Source organism: Rhipicephalus sanguineus, chromosome 9 (assembly GCF_013339695.2).
Source record: "Rhipicephalus sanguineus isolate Rsan-2018 chromosome 9, BIME_Rsan_1.4, whole genome shotgun sequence".
Taxonomy (NCBI): Eukaryota; Metazoa; Arthropoda; class Arachnida; order Ixodida; family Ixodidae; genus Rhipicephalus; species Rhipicephalus sanguineus.
In genome coordinates, this window is record NC_051184.2 from 108,371,213 (window position 1) to 108,390,800 (window position 19,588).

General features: G+C 49.4%; 1 long non-coding RNA gene across 1 annotated transcript; it reads right to left on the reverse strand.

The window, feature by feature from the left end:
* Positions 1-1,032: 1,032 nt before the first annotated feature.
* Positions 1,033-2,417, reverse strand: LOC125759766 (uncharacterized). Its single transcript, XR_007417400.1, has 2 exons — positions 2,128-2,417; positions 1,033-1,604 (listed from the first exon to the last, which is right to left on the reverse strand). It is a non-coding gene; the product is annotated as an uncharacterized LOC125759766 (long non-coding RNA).
* Between the last annotated feature and the right edge of the window lie 17,171 nt (positions 2,418-19,588).

Below are 19,588 nucleotides of genomic sequence, written 5' to 3' on the forward strand. Positions count from 1 at the left end.
AATTTAGTGAAAAATTAATCATCTTTCTACAAATTGATGAATCGGTGCCCAGAGTGCAGAGTGACGGCCATGAAATGCCAGGCACAATAAAGTCCCCCATGCAAATTAGGTTACCTGAGGAAAAGGCTTTTTGTTGTATAAAACTACTAAGTACTGTGAACTGATCTAGTGATGAACCTGGGGGACGATAAAATACACCAACAATTATAGGAGCGTTCGCGATATGAACCTTACACCAGACAGTTTCGATATCTGCAGGTGACTTTGATACAGAAAAACTCAAATCAGACCTCAAGAAGATGGCAACGCCGCCACCTCGGCCATGCAGTCTATCAGTACGAACCACATTGAACCCTGGTGGAGTAATTTCAGAATCATATATGTTGCCATGAAGCCAGGTTTCTGTGACGCCTATAATATGAGGACAACAGGTAGCAAGCAAGTGCAAAAAATCAGGAAGTTTATTAGTGAGACTTCTGGCATTTATATTCAGAATACACACCTTATCATGAATCGGTCATATCGTGCCATGAGATGTAAGAGTAGAGCGTTTAGAAGACTGTTTGGTGGATTTTACTAGTGAGTTGGAAATACAACCCCAGTCATACCGCACATTATCTACATACACATGATCGTACCTTAATTGCACAGTGGAACCGTAATTCCTAAAGGATGCAGTGGCGTCCCATAGTTTTTGGCGAATAATCCGTATGTGTTCAGAGAAGTCCTCCGTTATCCGCATGTTAGAACCTTTGAGCTTAAAGCCATTCTTCAATACCTTAGTCTTTTCGCGGAAGTCAAGAAGTTTAAGAATGACCGGGCGAGGTTTACTACCAAAATATCTACCGATCCTGTGGAATCGTTCGATCTGCGGAAATTCAATCTTAAATGTGTCTGAGAAAAACTTCGACAGAATGGCCTGTAAAGAATCACTATTTTCATCATCCGATTCCTCCAGACCGTATATGATAATGTTGTTTCTGCGCGAACGGTTTTCTAAATCATCATTTCGAGAAGAAAGCTTGTTGACTGTAGAAGACAACTTCTCAATTTGGCAACGCAGTTCGTCGTTAAGTGCACCATTGTGAGAAGGTGACGTCTTCTCTAGAACAGCTAAGCGCGTTTCGATAGCCTCAAACCGGGCGTTGACAGAGTTGCGCAATTCCGCGACATCTTGCTCTATTTTCTTCTGACCAGATAGAATTTGAAAAAAACATTTCTGAAACCGAGCATTCATTGTCAGGATCAGAACTTGATGGATTATTAGATTCCGGTCGAGTAGGAGAACCTGTTCGCGATGTAAGCCCTGAGTTAGGCAAGTTAGCCCGAGTTAGCCTTTGCGAAGGTCCCGGGTTTAACTCCACATCGCCGCTTAGTAAGAGACTACACAGAGCATGCACAATGTCAGCATATGATGAAGTAAGCATAAATGAGCAAATGTGGGGGCAAGGTATCAGCAGCAAACATCGATCGTCAGAACAGAGGCAATAGGCAATGCTGAGGTAACATACCTGCACAAGGCACAGATAGCGATTAAGCATTGTGCCGGTGCTGCTGTCACCTTCCCCACTGAAGCGATGCAGCTTCGGCGGCGCTTTTATCCCCTTCAGACACGCATTATGATGCACTGTCTGCAAATGCGTCAAAAACGCATGGCATGATTCGAAGGCACTCAGTATTACATATCAAGAAAGAAAACGAAGAAATGTGTTGTTTTTTGTGAGTTTCAGTAATTAATCGTTATTAGCGTGTTACTAATTATCTCATTATTCTGCCATCAGTCAGCTTCAGTACTTGCATAAAAAGAATCAACTATTAGGCCCGAAAACCATGTACACTTTCTTTTTTGGTTGTATTTGTTTCCAGCGGAGAAAAAAAATACTCTTGACGTTGGTCCTGGAACGCGGCACGTCGAACGATCGTCTAAAATGGTAGTGTCTCCAGCAAAGTGATCCTCTGCAGCAATACGCAGGGCAGTGTAGTTAAATGACCGCTAGTTGTCCAATCAGGAAGCGTGCACGAATGTGCACACTGAGCTTCAGGCCATTTGAAGAAACACGCGGCATGGGACGCGCCTCCGAAGTTCGCGTCCTCAAACGAGGACGCCGTGCCGCAAAGGGTTATAACCTTGACCACCGACGTCACATCGGTGGGCGTTTCCAGAAGTACGCAGTCATAGGTGTTGTCACCGAAGATGGCTGCCGGCATGCTGACAAGCGCACCATGGCTTTGCTCCGAGAGAAGGACAGGGCATTCGGTGCGCACGCAAGCCGAAGCTTGCACGTGTCGATCAGCAACCGGTAAAGCATTAAAAACCGTCGAAGATGTGGCTACCAAGGGAGCTGCCAGGCCAGCGCAAAACTACACAAGGAACAGACAGCGATTAAGCATTGTGCCGGTGTTGCTGTCACCTTCCCCACTCAAGCTAGCGAAACGGCCGCCAGCACCCCATGAGCGTGGCACGTAAGTCACGCTGTACATGACATGCGTGTCATGATTTTCATGTTAACTCGTGTTTTTATGTTCGTCACACAGTCACGTCGCGCAAAACCAATTCCCGGGTAGCTAGTGAAACGGCCGCCAGCGTGCCATAATCATGGCACGTAAGTCATGCTGTACATGACATGCGTGTCATTATTTTCATGTTAACCCGTGTTATTATGTTCGTCACATAGTCACGTCGCGCAATACCAATTTCGGGGTAGATCAAGCTAGCGAAACGGCCGCCAGCGCCCCATGAGCGTGGCACGTAAGTCATGCTGTACGTGACATGCGTGTCATGATTTTCATGTTAACTCGTGTTTTTATGTTCGCCACACAGTCACGTCGCGCAATACCAATTTCGGGGTAGAGCAAGTTAGCGAAATGGCCGCCAGCGCTCCATGAGCGTGGCACGTAAGTCATGCTGTACATGACATGCGTGTCATGCTTTTCATGTTAACTCGTGTTATTTATGTTCGTTACACAGTCACGTCACAAGTTGTGTATATAAATCTAGCGAAACCGCCGCCAGCGCCCCATGAGCGTGGCACGTAAGTCATGCTTACATGACATGCGTGTCATGATTTTCATGTTAACTCGTGTTATTTATGTTCGTTACACAGTCACGTCACGCAATACCAATTTCGGGGTAGATCAAGCTAGCGAAGCCGCCGCCAGCGCCCCATGAGCGTGGCACGTAAGTCATGCTGTGCATGACATGCGTGTCATGATTTTGATGTTAACTCGTGTTATTTATGTTCTTTACACAGTCACGTCACAAGATACCAATTTTGGTGTATATAAAGCTAGCGAAACCGCCGCCAGCGCCCCATGAGCGTGGCACGTAAGTCATGCTGTACATGACATGCATGTCATGATTGTCATGTTAACTCGTGTTTTTATGTTCGTCACACAGTCACGTCGCGCAATACCAATTTCGTGGTAGATCAAGCTAGCGAAACGGCCGCCAGCGCTCCATGAGCGTGGCACGTAAGTCATGCTGTACATGACATGCATGTCATGATTGTCATGTTAACTCGTGTTTTTATGTTCGTCACACAGTCACGTCGCGCAATACCAATTTCGTGGTAGATCAAGCTAGCGAAACGGCCGCCAGCGCTCCATGAGCGTGGCACGGAAGTCATGCTGTACATGACATGCGTGTCATGATTTTCATGTTAACTCGAGTTTTTATGTTCGTCACACAGTCACGTCGCGCAATACCAATTTCGTGGTAGATCAAGCTAGCGAAACTGCCGCCAGCGCTCCATGAGCGTGGCACGTAAGTCATGCTGTACATGACATGCATGTCATGATTTTCATGTTAACTCGTGTTATTTATGTTTATTACACAGTCACGTCACAAGATACCAATTTTGGTGTATATCAAGCTAGCGAAACTGCCGCCAGCGCTCCATGAGCGTGGCACGTAAGTCATGCTGTACATGACATGCGTGTCATGATTTTCATGTTAACTGGAGTTTTTATGTTCCTCATACAGTCACGTCGCGCAATACCAATTTCGTGGTAGATCAAGCTAGCGAAACTGCCGCCAGCGCTCCATGAGCGTGGCACGTAAGTCATGCTGTACATGACATGCATGTCATGATTTTCATGTTAACTCGTGTTATTTATGTTTATTACACAGTCACGTCACAAGATACCAATTTCGGGGTAGATCAAGCTAGCGAAACTGCCGCCAGCGCCCCATGAGCGTGCCACGTATGTCATGCTGTGCATAACATGCGTGTCATGATTTTCATGTTATCTCGTGTTATTTATGTTCGTTACACGGTCACGTCGCAAGATACCAATTTTTGTGTATATAAAGCTAGCGAAACGGCTGCCAGCGCACCATGAGCGTGGCACTAAGTCATGCTGTGCATGACATGCGTGTCATGATTTTCATGTTAACTCGTGTTATTTATGTTCGACACACAGTCACGTCGCAAGATTCCAATTTTGGTGTATATCAAACTAGTGAAACGGCCGCCAGCGCACCATGAGCATAGCATGTAAATCATGCTGTACATGACATGCGTGTCATGATTTTCATGTTATGACTTGTCATTTATGTTCGTCATACAGTCATGTTACGCCATACCAATTTTGGTGCACATTCGATGAACCAAGCGACCAGGAGAGCACAAAGTCGTAGGCGGCTAGATAGATAGATAGATAGATAGATAGATAGATAGATAGATAGATAGATAGATAGATAGATAGATAGATAGATAGATAGATAGATAGATACGCTCAAAGTCGCAGAAGTTCGCTAAGAAATGCTTCGCATTTAAAACTGGGAGTGCGACGAGAAGCTACGCCATGTCTACTTCGCCCTTGAAGATGGCGCAAGGACCTGGTTCGAGAATCGAGAGTCCACGCTAACGTCATGGGACCTCTTTGGCACCGGATTTCTGAACACCTTCACGAGCGTCATCCGGAAAGAAAGGGCTGAAACCCTTCTCGAGACCCGTGTACAGCTCCCCAATGAGACCATCGGACTGCACACCCAAGAAATGACTCGCCTATTTCGCCATGCCGACCCCGCCATGTCCGAAGAAAAGAAAGTTCGCTTCTTGATGCGGGGAGTGAAGGAAGAACTTTTCGCCGGACTTGTGCGCAACCCGCCGAAGACAGTCTCAGAATTAATTTCGGAGGCCACCACAATCGAAAAGGCCCTAGAAATCCGCACTAGGCAGTACAACCGCCGCATGCCGACGAAGAACTACGGGGAAGCACATGCGTTGGGCTCCGACGACCTACGTGAGACGATCAGGGTGGTCGTGCGCTAAGAGCTGCGAAGGATGTTTCCTGCATCGCAACCCCAGGTTCGCGAGGAACTTCAGCATTCGCTAGGAGTTGCCGCACCGTAGCAACCTGAGCCGGAAGCGATGAGCTATGCTGCCGTTGCACGCCATGCTGTCGCCAATCCCCGCAATCACCAAGCCCCGCGCCGCCGCGCTTCCGTCGCCAGACACCGCCGCCACCTCCGACGCCATCCCGTCCGCCTGCAGGCCAACGCTACACAGCCCGAAAGACCGACGTTTGGCGTGCCCCTGACAACCGCCCGCTCTGCTACCACTGCGGGGAGGCCGGCCACACGTACCGCCGCTGCCAGTACCGTCAGATGGGGCTACGAGTATTTGCCGTCAACGCGCCGCGCCCGTAGCCAGGCGAACGGCCTCGCGACATCGACGATTACCTCACCGGAACACAGTGGCCCAGCCGCTACATGTCACCGCACCGACAGCAGTACACTGGCCCAAACCGGGGCCGCTCGCCTAGCCCGTATCCGGAAAACTAAGGGCAGCAACCGATTGAGGTGCGGTTGCTGAACGACGAAATGATGAAGATGCCCCGCCGTCAACGACGACGCCGCGACGAAGTTCCGAGCCCCCGTCGCACGCCGAACGACGTCCTGAAGACGAAACTTTGCGACCGGAAGCAGACCTGACGACGCATCGCGGAAACAGTGGTGCAAACCGACGTAGCCGTGACCCGACGCCGCGATGTAACCGCAACGCAAGACGACGGACTAGCGACCTCGACGTTCTGATCGACGGCCACAACGTCACCGCTCTCGTCGGTACTGGAGCCGACTATTCCGTCATCAGTGGGCCGTTCGCAGCAAAGTTGAAGAAAGTTAGGACTGCTTGGGGCCATCTGATAACGCCGATTGGTGTCTGCACGGCGAGAGTCACCATCAGTAACTGGACTTATCCTGCGAGATTTGTAATCCTACACAACTGCTCCAGGGATGTGATAACTGGAATGGACTTCCTAAGTGACCACGGCGCCGTCATCGACCTGAGGTCTGAGTCGATAACACTAACCTCCGACAAAGCGCTCCCGCTCCACGCGACACCAGGGAACCATGCATTGAATGTCATAGAAGAGCAGGTGACCGTTCCGCCGCGCTCCAGCGTCATTATATCCGTCGGCACCGAAAAGCCTGCGAACCTTGAAGGCGTCATCGAAGGCGATCAGCACCTACTCCTGAACCGTCAAATTTGCGTCGCACGAGGTATAGCCGAGCTGCGTGACGGTAAAGCAAAGGTAGTGCTGACAAACTTCAGCCACGAATATAGGCACCTCAACATTGGCACGACGGTTGCCTACATCGACGAATGTGTAGCCGCCAGCGACGGTTTCGGCCTCTTCGAAGCTGCCGAACCTGCTTCGACGAATAGAGGCCCCGAACCGGATTTTGACGTCAACCCGAGCCCTCCGAAGGTCAAGCAAGACCAGCTCAAAACCTTGCTCCTGCAATACAAGGAGTGTTTCTCGTCGTCATCGCGGGTCCGACAAACGCCCCTTGCTAAGCACCGCATTATAACAGAAGAAAATTCTCGACCACTCCGTCAGAGCCCCTAGAGAGATTCGACGCGAGAACGTGAGGCCATAAAGAAACAAGTCGACGAAATGCTACGCGACGACATCATCCAGCCTTCAAAGAGTCCGTTGGCGTCACCCGTGGTGTTAGTGAAGAAGAAGGACGGGACATTGCGCTTCTGCATTGATTATCGACGCCTGCATAAAATCGCGAAGAAGGACGTGTACCCCCTCCCACGGATAGACGACACCCTGGATCGACTTCACAACGCGACGTACTTTTCGTCGATGGACCTCAAGAGCGGCTATTGGCAGATCGAAGTAGACGAAAGAGACCGAGAAAAGACCGCTTCTATAACACCCGACGGCCTCTTTGAGTTTAAGGTCATGCCTTTCGGTCTTTGCTCGGCACCTGCACGTTCCAGCGCGTCATGGACACCGTACTGGCAGGATTGAAGTGGCAGACGTGCCTTGTGTATTTGGACGACGTCGTCGTGTTTTCTTCGACATTAGACGAGCATCTCCGGCGGCTTGAGGCAGTACTTCAAGCAATCAAGACCTCTGGATTGACGCTGAAGCCAGAAAAGTGCCGATTCGCGTACGACGAGCTCTTGTTTCTGGGTCATGTGATCAGCAAGTCTGGAGTGCACCCAGACCCGCGGAAAACAGCTGCCATCGCCGACTATGCGCCACCCACCGACAAGAAGGCCGTGCGCCGATTTCTCGGCTGATGCGCCTATTACATACGCTTCGTCAAAACCTTTTCACGGATCGCCGAACCACTGACGCTTCTCACGAAGACTAACATGGAATTCAAATGGGAAACGGCGCAAGTGCAAGCCTTTCAAGAACTTAAACGACGCCTGCAGACGCCACCCATACTTGCGCATTTCGACGATTGTGCCGATATGGAAATACACACCGACGCAAGCAGCGTAGGACTCGGTGCCGTCCTTGTGCAAAAGACTGACGGGCTTGAAAGGGTTATCAGTTATGCTAGCCGGTCACTATCCAAGGCAGAAGCCAACTATTCCACAACAGAAAAGGAATGTCTTGCCATCCTCTGGGCTACGTCAGAGTTTCGCCCCTACTTCTATGGCAGGCCCTTCAAAGTTGTCAGTGTCCATCACGCCTTATGTTGGCTAGCTAACTTGAAGGACCCTTGAGGTCGTCTCGCACGATGGAGTCTGAGGCTTAAAGGATTCGACATTACCGTCGTGTACAAGTCCGGACGAAAACACTGACGCCGACTGCCTGTCTCGTGCCCCCGTCGGCGCGCCGCCGCAATACGACGACGATGACTGCTTCCTCGGAACTATAAGTGCCGACGACTTCGCCGAAAGGCAACCAGCCGACGCGGAGCTGGGGGGCCTTATGGAGTACCTCGAGTGCAAGACCGCCGTTGTTCCGAAGGTATTCAAGCGAGGACTACCGTCGTTTTTCTTACGGAACGGCGTTCTCCTGAAGAAGAACTTCCCGCCACTTCGAACCGACTACCTTCTCGTCGTGCCCTCATCATTACGACCAGAAGTCCTCCAGGCCCTACACGACGACCCGACGGCCAGACACCTCGGTGTTTCCCGCAAGCTCGCCAGAATACAGGAAAAATACTACTGGCCACGCCTTGCTGCCGACGTCGCCCACTACGTTAAGACTTGCCGAGATTGCCAGCGACGGAAGACACCGCCGACTAGGCCAGCGGGACTTCTGCAGCCAATCGAACCATCTCACCGGCCGTTCCAGCAAATCGGGATGGACCTACTGGGGCCGTTCCCGACGTCGACTTTCGGCAACAAGTGGATCGTCGTAGCAACTGACTACCTCACCCGCTACGCCGAGACAAAGGCCTTGCCCAAAGGCAGTGCCGCCGAGGTAGCCAAGCTCTTCATGGGGAACATCGTCTTGCGTCATGGTGCCCCAGAGGTCCTTATCACAGACAGATGTACCGCCTTTACTGCGGACTTAACTCAGCCGATATTCAAATACAGCGAGACGAGCCAGCACCGCACCACCGCCTACCACCCGCAGACCAATGGCCTCACCGAACGTCTAAATAAGACTATCGCCGACATGCTGGCCATGTACGTCGACGTTGAGCACAAGACGTGAGACGCCGTCATTCCGTACGTGACCTTCGCTTACAACTCGGCCGTCCAAGAAACAACTCAGATGACGCCGTACAAGTTGGTCTACGGAAGGAGCCCGGCGACGACGCTCGACGCCATGCTACCGAACGTCACCGACGAAGAAAACATCGACGACGCCGCTTACTTACAACGCGCTGAAGAAGCTCGAGAGCTCGCCCGCCTGCGCATCAAGACCCAGCAGTACACCGACAGCCGTCGCTACAATCTTCGACGACGCTTTGTGGAATACCAGCCCGGCGACCGTGTTTGGGTCTGGACGCCGATACGCCGACGTGGGCTTAGCGAAAAACTCCTTCGGCGATACTTCGGGCCACACAATGTTCTTCGACGTCTCGGCGCTCTTGACTACGAGGTCATCCCAGACGGCATTACGAACTCCCAGCGACGCCGCGCACGACCTGAAGTCGTCCATGTCGTGCGCCTTAAGCCGTTTTTTGAGCGTTAGCGAACCTGGGGACTCTAATTTTTCCTTTGTTATTGTACTTTATTTGTGTATGCACTTGGTATTCCTTCTCTTCTATGTTCTTTCACAAGCATCGGGACGATGCTTTTTTCAGAGGGGGGCAATGCCACGCCCACTTCTTGTTCATTTTGATGTATTCCGGGTTCACCAGCAAGGACGGTTATCCAAGATTGACGCTGTCCGCGAAGCAGTGTTCGAGAAGCTTCGTGATTGTAGTGGATCGTTTCGTTAAGATTGCGAGCTGCACGCGAATGTTCCAGCTTTGTCGAGATATAACGCCGCCACCAGCGATACTGCTGGAAAGTTCCATAGCGCCTGTATAAAAGCCGACGCGCTTGACCGCTTGTCAGTTTTTCGACGGTCGACGCTCTGTCCGCCGCTATCAGTGCATACCCTCTGTATTGCTGTAAATTAACTTTCAGTTTCCCGGCCACAAGTTCGGCCAAATAAACAGTTCCATCTTTAACACGCCGGCTGCTGTCTTCATCGACGTCACGACCACGTGACAATATGTTATTCAGTGCGCACTGTTGCCGATGTGCAGTGTGAATCTGCATGTCGCTGCGACTTTGGGAACGTAGGCCAAGCTGCATCAGTTGTGTCCATGCCTTCCTTGTCGTTCTGCTTTGCACCTGCCGCCGCCGATCCGTGTCACTGTGGCTTTGGCAGTGGAGGCCAAGTGGTTGCCTGAAGCCAAACCAACCGTCATAGTGCTTCAGGCACTGTTGGACACACTTCGAGTGTTCGTCGGCAAGCTGAAGGCGCCCCACGCTCAGTCAGTACAACAGGTACTGTATGTTCTATGTCCAGTACTTGCAAGGCTTCAGTAGCCACCATGACACGACTCTGCAGTGGGTTTTGTATGCCTGAGCTCCTGAGCAGGGGCGTATCAAGCGGGGGTGGCGCACAGTGGGCCCGTGCCCCCCCCCCCCCCCCGAAATTTTCTTTTCTCATGGGATACAGAGGTAAAAATGACACTCGACCCCGCTTATCTGCCCGGACCCAATGTCGGATCAAGGAGGGGCCCCTCCTCCCGAAAAATATTTCCCCCTACGCCACTGCTCCTACTAGGGAACGTAGCACTGCTCCTACTAAGTACTAAGGAACGTAGCACTGTTCTTTAGGCTCACATGTGTTTTTAAATGCGAATGCATTTCTTAGTCGGGCTATGTCAGGCGTCGGTGTCCGCGCGCCTCTCCGCACTCACTCCCTCTCCCATAGCAACAGCTGCGGGAGCGCGCGCTTATCCTCGCCCCTAGCAACCGGAGCAGGTGGTGCGGGTGGAGTAGCGGAGAGTGAGTGGAGAGGAGGAGGAGCGCGCTCTGGCGTGTGAGGGCGCTCGCATCGCGGGAGCTCGGCGGAGCTCCCGCGTGTGTGGAGAGAGTGTAGGAAAGGGTAGGTGCAGTGCTTCGCCTCTCCTTCTCTCGCCGTTCGCCTCTCTCCTCCCTGCGCCACCGCCTCAATGCAGTGCGTTTGAAACGCGTTTGTAGCGTATGTGCTGCCTTGGCACAGCCTGAAAACAGCGCGTTCTAAACGCGTTTGTGCTCTATTGAAGGCGGTGGCAACATCCCTGAGGTGATTACGAACGCACGTAGGAAGCGTTCGTTGAATAGGCGCCCAAAAGGGAGACACTTGAGCGCGTCGATGTGTCGGGCTTTACGCCATTAAAATTACTACGCCGTGTACTCTTGGCGCAAGAAATGCATGCGCATTTCCTCACGATTCCCTTCGGGGAGGTGGGGGCATTTTTTGTATGCTTCCTTCTTTCTCTCTCCCTTTATTTTCTTCCCTTAATTGCTTTTCCCCAGCGTAGGATAGCAAAACGGACGCCGTCTGGTTGACCTTGGTGCCTTTCCTTCCTTCTCCTCCTCTATATGATAAAAGTTTTCACCATAGAATATATCAGACCACAACTATGCGGGACATATCATAAGGCTAGGCGGCTGACCAACCAGAAAACACGTTACGAAAGAGAATATTTTTTAAATCGGTACCTGGTCCTGATGATATTTCGAAACATTTTCTACAACATGCGTCGGTCTCTACTCTGTCCTTGTCTTGTACGCTGCATGCAAGAATGGAATATCCTAAGAACACAAGACTTACTTTGTTGTATTTAAATTCCGTGCAATCTAATGCGCGATTGTGGCAAGCTGTCCTCATTGACTGGGAAATAAACAGTACCCTCGCGATTAATCGCTTTCCTAATTCTTTTTATATTTTTCGGAGACTAGGGGGCGACTAAGAGTACAGCGTGCTCTGCTATATCGGAGAGCAGAAGCTGTCCCGATTATTGCTGTAATCTAGGCATGTAAGCCATATTTCTGTATGTGGAAACTAGTGTGTCAATGGAGCCGAGTGAAAAACGAGTGACAAAAACTGCTCTTTCCATTCAGCAGTAACAGTGGCGCCAGTTTGTTAAATAACGGCTTCTCTCAGATTGTTTGTTGATACCAGAAAGTGCTCTCAAATAAAACTATCGACGAGTCTATTTTCGTTAGAAACGCTAACTCTTAGTTAAAACTCTCTCTTGTTGCGCGCAGGCGCCATTGCGAGGCCGGTACTACCACTAGAAAGGCGGTCCGCTTGCTCCCATGAGCTGTTGCTGACTCTATGGCAGTTGGCCTATATAAACGGTAGCAGGGTTAAGCTGTAGAATTGCAAAGCTGCGCTGCAGAGTCACTCGTCTTGTGTTGTTTCTGAGAGCTTCAGCGCAAATATTATGACTAACTCCTTCATGACCGTGTAAAAAAAGGCAATGTTCCTATGTTTTAGTGATTACTTTTTGTTATAAATAATATGGTGGATACCATGTAATGTTATATGTACATATGAAGCGAAGTGATTGTACTTTCTAGTGGTATTTGTTCGAAGTTTCATAATACGCTATATTTGAAATAATATTTATGAAAATTAGGATTTACTGACCATAGCGTTGAACATTGTTAATCTTATGCGCACCACATAAAAGAAAAAAAATAATTTGAGATATACAAAAATTTCCTCTACAGCTTTCTATATTAGAAAAAAAGTTGAATGATCTAGTTAAAAAGCGTATGAGATACAATTTTTTTGCCTGCCCAGTGCAAACTGCATTATTCCCTTACGTTACACGTTTATCTTTTTCCCTTTATAAATGTTTCGAACAAAGAAGTACCAAAAACACATTTGAGATGACAAATAAATGTGCTATCGAGCCATAGAAAAAGTAGTTCGTGAGCGATAGGCTCACTAACTACTTTTAGATGCGAAGTATCTTAAGGCGGAGCTCAATCCGGTGGTGGTGGTGTGCGGCGTGACCACCCTTAGTGCGCATGCGCATACACTCTCCACACACCTCCTCTCCACTCACCCTCTCCCCTTCCCATCTCCACTTTCCCTTTCCCCTTCCTCTCCCCACTTTACCTCTCCACTTTCCCTCTCCCCTCCCCCTCTCCCATACCCCTCTCCCCTCCCCTTAGCACTCTTCCTCTGAAACGCGGGCTAGACATGCCGAAATTCTCTCCTGCGCAACGCCGCGATGAGCTCGATCGAGCGCATGCGCATTCCCTCCCCTTCTATGTCCTCTCCTACGCTGCCCCCCTCTCGCCCGCCTGTCGACCGCGTTCCCCGCTCGCCCTGTGAGAATTAACGGGCAGGCTAGATGGAAGATACGACGCGCGTAGCGTCCCTCTTCGCGTTCCACGACGCGAGGTCGGTAGCATGCCAAACGAACGCCAACGGCACGCGATCGTGCAAGTGCTCCGGCTTCGCATCGCCTCATGGTCCCCTTTAGCGGGAGATGGTGTAATTTTTTCTTCCTTTATTTCTTTTATTCTATACCAGCTCACAATGCACCCTACTAACTGTTACCTCCCTCCATGTCGGGAATTTCGGCTTAATCCGCCTGCTTAGCAGCGCAACACTTCTGTTGTTAGAGACAACAAAGATAATGACGCATTCATATCCTGGCAACAGTAAAATGTGGGAGCGTGAAATTACCATTCACCTCTACAAAAATAATTTAGGGTAAAATTTGTGCTTCCGCTTATTTGGAAGGGTGCACAAAGGCAAACCACATGTCAAAGCTTAATCGGCGTGATTTGTTTTGTTTTAAACGAGGAATAACTGACTAACGTGAGCTTTTGGATGAGTTGTTAATTCATCGTTCAGAAATATTTACAGCGCGGAGGAAACAGGAACGGGCTGATCCATATCGCCTCCCTTCGTCCGTTCATCTTTTTTCCCGCCATGTAAATTTGCCTTCAGCCCTGAATTTTTTTACCGGGCGTATAATTTTCAGGGGCGAAGCACCTCAGTGTCTCGGCGTGTCGGCGGGTATTGTCGTCTGCTGTCACAGCGTGTATCGTCGGGTCCTGCCCATTTGCTTGAGCGCAAGAGAGGGCGCCACCGCCTCAGCGCTCGCCGTATGTCGAGAGAGAGCGAACGACGCGTTGACTATGCAAAAGCTCTTTTTGTGCGATGAACGCTGAACTACCAGCTCGCAAGGAACAAGAACGCGCCTTCGCTCGCGAGAGACGAGGCCAACGCAGGCGGCGTCCGCTAGCGAAGTTTCTTGATTGAAAAAACCGACTGCTCGCCTCCACAACCGTTTGCAGTCCCACTGTTTACTAACACAGCCCCTGGACCGCTTCCGGTTTCCTGCGCTGGCGTATGCTAGCAGGATTGGCGGGGAACAAAAGCCTTGGCGAGTTGCCCGTAGAGTTTCAACGCTTGTCTCCCTGTGTCTAGCGAAATATTTGAATTAACTATTCTTCTAAGCTTCACACAACACTAAAAGAGTTAGTCTTTTACTGTAAGCGCCTTTCTTTTCTGAGAAACTGGAAAAAGAGTATTCCCTTACTCTGACAAATCTTTAAAAAACGCTTTACGCTTCGGTGTTGCAGAATAATAAATGAGGCGACCGGAACTTTCTTGGGGTACACAACGTGCTTCTGCTATCGCAATCTTGAAACCATCTATATATAGGCACTGGATAGTGAGCTTCAATTTAGCGCCGGTGAATAATTTCTCTTGTTTGCAGTTGAACAATAAAGATCCGCAACGTTCACGTTAACTAAAAGCAGACTGCGGGACTCTGTGTCTAATCTTTCTTCGGTCTCTCATTACCCATTAGCAGTGATTTGGCTGTGAGAAACACCGGCGCACACTGTATGTTTCGCCCCTCCACAGGTTTCACGTTAGTGGAGCTGAAATACCCTTACCTACATGCATATCCTCTCCCAAATTTGTTTTATTGTTGATTTTGTTTTTCTACCACCTCAGGAGCACAAAAATAATGTCTGCTGAGCATCCCATCAGTGCATAAAAAAGGCACCATTTCCTATTATAGGACACCGTGGCTAAGTGGTTGTGAAGTGAAATACGCTGAATTTTATTACTGCCACTTATTTTACGCTCTTAAGACGTCAAATTATTGCGAAGTTAGTATGCCTGCCACCATAACTAATTTACTGCGTCTTAAAGGTTCAAAAACAAGTTTTTGCGCTCGTGATACGCAGCTCTTGATCGCACTTGAAGGACCTCCGCATAATTAGTGGATCCTTTGTGAGATCTTCTAACATAATTAAATACTATTTTTTACTGCAGAAAAATAATTTTTGCCGATGCCCTGTAAGGGCATAGTAATAGAACTGTACTTCATATGCGTTATCTTCTAGCTCCCTCGTTCAACATTCATATAGTGTAGCCAGCCTATTGAGATTTAAATGCACAGTCTCGCTATTCAAGTCCATTTGAAATTAGAAAAGAAGTCCGGGCTGATTTCTCGAAGAAAGGAACAAAAAATTGGCCGTGTATCTGCGTGCTTCGCTGCAAATGTCGTCTAAAGACGATAGAAGAGGCGCTGCGTGAGATATGAACGCCATCTGGCAATACGTCGGGAAACGTGAATGCTGTGTTGCGGGCTGGTAGTCCCGGCGCAGCAGCAGGCAAGACCGGCGGTGACCAACGCGACCGGCGGGGACGCCAGCCAGCCCGAACACGCGGTTTGGCGCGAAGCGCCGAAGCAGAAGAAACGTCCGCACTCAACGAGTACTCTCCACACACTCTTTTATATTCACGTCGCCTGGGTAAAGCAGGATTTCCAGAGCGGCGCCTCATGGCACTCGTACAGTGCAATACTCAACTGAAACCGAAACACAACAATGAGCTCGCGCAGAGGGCACGGAGGAAGCCAGGTTTCGGCGCAGTCGCATTTTCAGCGCAGCTTAAGAAACTAGGGTTTCTAGAATTACGTATCTATGTATTTTCTATTAAAGGAACACAACACCTAATACTTACATAGTGATGTTGCGCCTCAGATATGCGTAATGTTTGCTTTTTGATCAACCATGTACACAAGTATGAACCTAGTGAGCCGTTCACGATGGCTGGCGCTTGTGCAAGTGGTTCAACTTTGGCCGAGTGGCTGAATCGAGGGACGTGCCGACAAACAGAAAGACAGACCAAAATTTTCTGCGTTTAAGTTCCCCAAGAAAGACTATCGTCTTTAAAAATCAGAAGCTGAAGCGCTACGGCTTTGTATCCACATGCAATGCACTCAGAGCGCTGACAACCACTCAGCACTGTTGCCCAATATATAGGACATGAAGATTGTGCATCGCAGCGGGCGACGCGTAAATGTCAGGAAATACCAACTTCGTAAATAAGTCGTTGAACGCCTCAGATGCAGCACAGGAAATTATGATGGCTGACAAGGAAACACTTAGTCAGTAAAATGTCATCAAAAAATTACACCATCTCCCGCTAAAGGGGACCACGAGGCGATTCGAAGCCGGAGCACTTGCACGATCGCGTTCCGTTGGCGTTCGTTGGGCATGCTACCGACCTCGCGTCGTGGAACGCGAAGAGGGACGCTACGTGCGTCGTATCTTCAATCTAGCCTGGCCGTTAATTCTCACAGGGCGAGCGGGGAACGCGGTCGACAGGCGGGCGAGAGGGGGGAAGCGTGCGAGAGGAGAGAGAAGCGGAGGGGACGCGCATGCGCTCGAGCTCATCGCGGCGTTGCGCAGGAGAGAATTTCGGCATATCTAGCCCGCGTTTCAGAGGAAGAGTGGAAAGGGGGAGGGGAGAGGGGATGGGAGATGGAAAGTGGAGAGGGAAAGTGGAGAGGGTAAGGGGAGATGGAAAGTGGACAGGAGGTGTGTGGAGAGGGTATGCGCATGCGCAGTGAGAGTGGTCACGCCGCACACCACCACCACCGGATTGAGCTCCGCCTTAAGATACTTCGCATCTAATAATTGGTCGCGCAGTTTGGCTTCCTTTTCAGCTTCCGCCATGTTGCTTTCAACTTTGCAGAGGTCCGAGGAAGGGAATGGTTAAAAATCTACACTCTATGTTCGCACAGCATACCCGTGCGAACATAGGTGCATTTAGGATACCTCAGACACATTAATAACCTCCGTAGTTATTTATGTCTCAGTTTATACGAATTGTTCGTGTCCTTTTTATAGAACACAGGGGCCGAAAGAGTTAAGTGAAATACGAATTTTTATGTTGCGCATCCGCCGCTGCCCTGGACGACGGCCCGTATGTCCGCTACACGGTGCCGCGCACTGCCTTGTGGAAACGGAAAGATGCGGCGCCCACAAAATGGTAAGATCGTACGCTGCTTTGTGTTAAGACGATATTGTGAAAAAGGTCGTTTCACAGAAATTCCTTTGTCGGCACTGGTGACTTCGTTAGCGTCGGTGTCGGCGGGAGCGTCGTTGGTTGTGAGCGAGAAGCTGGCATTGTCTATGAGGAAAAGTTCGAGATAGATGCAATTAAATAAGGAAAAATCGTCGCTCCCACTAACAATCAAAAACACGCCTTCTGCGTGACACGCAGATGTTCTACCACGGAGTCAGGCCAGTGCTAGGATCTGCTGCAAAAAAACGCGCTATAAGAATGTCACGTAGTCGGAGGAGTCCCCTTAACGCTAGTAATAATGCGTGACTCAATCGTAGTATCGCAAAAGGTGTAAAGCATGCCAATTGTACAGCAAGTGGGTGGTCTAAAGCTGCCCAACCATTACAAAGGGTTCAGGTGCGCATGGCACCTTACGTACGCTTGGTCGGTACATCGGGAATTTGCAAAAGGAAGAATTATGGCGTAGTGGCCACTTCGCAACTGTACTTGCAGATAACATTGAACGATTGTTAGAAACTGCCGATGTTACGCGCAAAAACATTTCTTTTATTTATGCATTTAAAGAAAAATTTCTCAAATTCGCATTTCATGGGACAGGAAAAAAATGCCCGAATTAGCCCTCGTTAACCTCGCTGCATTTCCTCCATCATTTTTCTGATTAACTTGAACCAGAAGCTGGTGCCACTAAAAAGAGTCGCAAAGCAGAAATTGCTCAATTGAACATTGTAGGCAAAGGCAACAAGTCGTTTCGTGAATTTCGTTGTACAGGGTCAGTATTGTCGTTTGTCGACTTTTGTAGGAGCGATAACTTTCCCGAGGCTATTACGTTAACTTTCTCCGCCTCGGTGGTGTAGCAGTTACACTGCTTGGCTCCTTACCCTAAGGTCCCGAGTTCGATCCCGGCCGCAGCGGTCGTATAGCGATTGAGGTGAAATGCTAGACGTCCGTGTACTGTGCGATTCAGTGCACGTTAAAGATGAAGAGGTGGCAAAAATTTGCACATCCCTTCATTACGGCGTGCCTCATAATCATACCGTGGGTTTGGGACACAATGCCTCAGGTATTATTTATATATTATTCTTAAGTTATCTAGGCAGGGAGCGTGTCGGCGTGAACAGGCAGCAGCAATCTTGGCCACAGCCAGTCAGGAGGGTGCGTCTAGCCGCCGGTATTCAAGGCGGAGGAAGCGCGCTCCGTATCACGAACGCTCATTTTGCTCAGTGACGAGCACGCAGTAAACCGCATAATCGACATGAACGCGTCTCGTGCCAAGGGCCAGCGCCTCCTCTAGCTTGTATTAATATAGGAGGCGCTGCACAGGCGAAGCATCGCACTGGTATCTTCGTAAAGGGTGCTCTCATCGCTCACATACCAACGCCTCCTCCTGTAAACGCCGACGCTTCCGGTGTTACAGTAAGCGCTCTTCGATGAGCGTGTATCAGCGATAATAAGCAGCCGGAAATACCGACCATATATGCAACACAGTAGATAAAATGCGTTGCTTCTCTCAAATTCTGCTTGTGATCGCAATTTTGCTTTCAAGCTGGTGCTCTTCCAGAAACTACCAGGTCGCCGGCTTCAATGTGGCTATCGCAATGAGGAAGATCAATTTCCACTGGTGCTCACCAGTGAGTACAATGCAAGTCCTTTCCTCTAGAGCGGACGCAGACAACAAAATGTTTCACATTGCGCCACAATATTCGTTTCTTCCTGTTTAGTGAATACTTAAGAACTCATGAACAATCCTACATGCTCTCTTACAAGCTTCGATGCGTGCCTGCTCCAACACATTGGCGACATCCTTATTTGAGGGCGCGGGCCTGAGCGCTCTCGAATGTACGTACAGCAGATGTGCAAACACGAGAAAGAACAGGAGTACTGTAGCGGACGTATCCAACAAAAAGTGCCTGGTATAGCTGTAGTAGAGATGACTTCGATGGCCCCCACGATTTTCCAGACATAAGGCGAATGAAATGGACAAAGCTGTCTAGCTTTTTTCTTAGTGTCAAATCTACTACGCTACACGCCACTTCGTTTTCTTGGTCGCGGTATTTAGTGGGACGCTTATTGAAAAAGCGGGGTATTAAAAGGATTTAAATTCTGATACTCACACAGCGACAACAAGCGTACACGCACTGCTAAGGAAAAGCTCAAAGGCTAGCACAAAATGCTCTATTCCAGGGCGAGTTGATAATGTGTTCAACAGGAAAGGTGGTAAGGCCAATACCTCACCAAATTTGGGTGCCAGTTCAGTATAATGTCGAATTCATCTTAAACATTCTTCTGGCGAATAGCCGTTCGTAAGATTGGTGCGATTGAAGAAATGGTCTGTTCCGCGTTAAGGTCTTGCATACGCGTGTTCCACAAACTGTACATAGCAGTAGGAAAAATCATATTATAGGGCACTTCATCCAGAGATGTTGGGAAACGATAACGAGCATTGCAAGAATTGATTGCAACATTTTTCTTCAGAGTTGGTTCAAGGATAGCCCAGAAGAGAATGACGTATTTGCCACTAAGAAAGTAATGT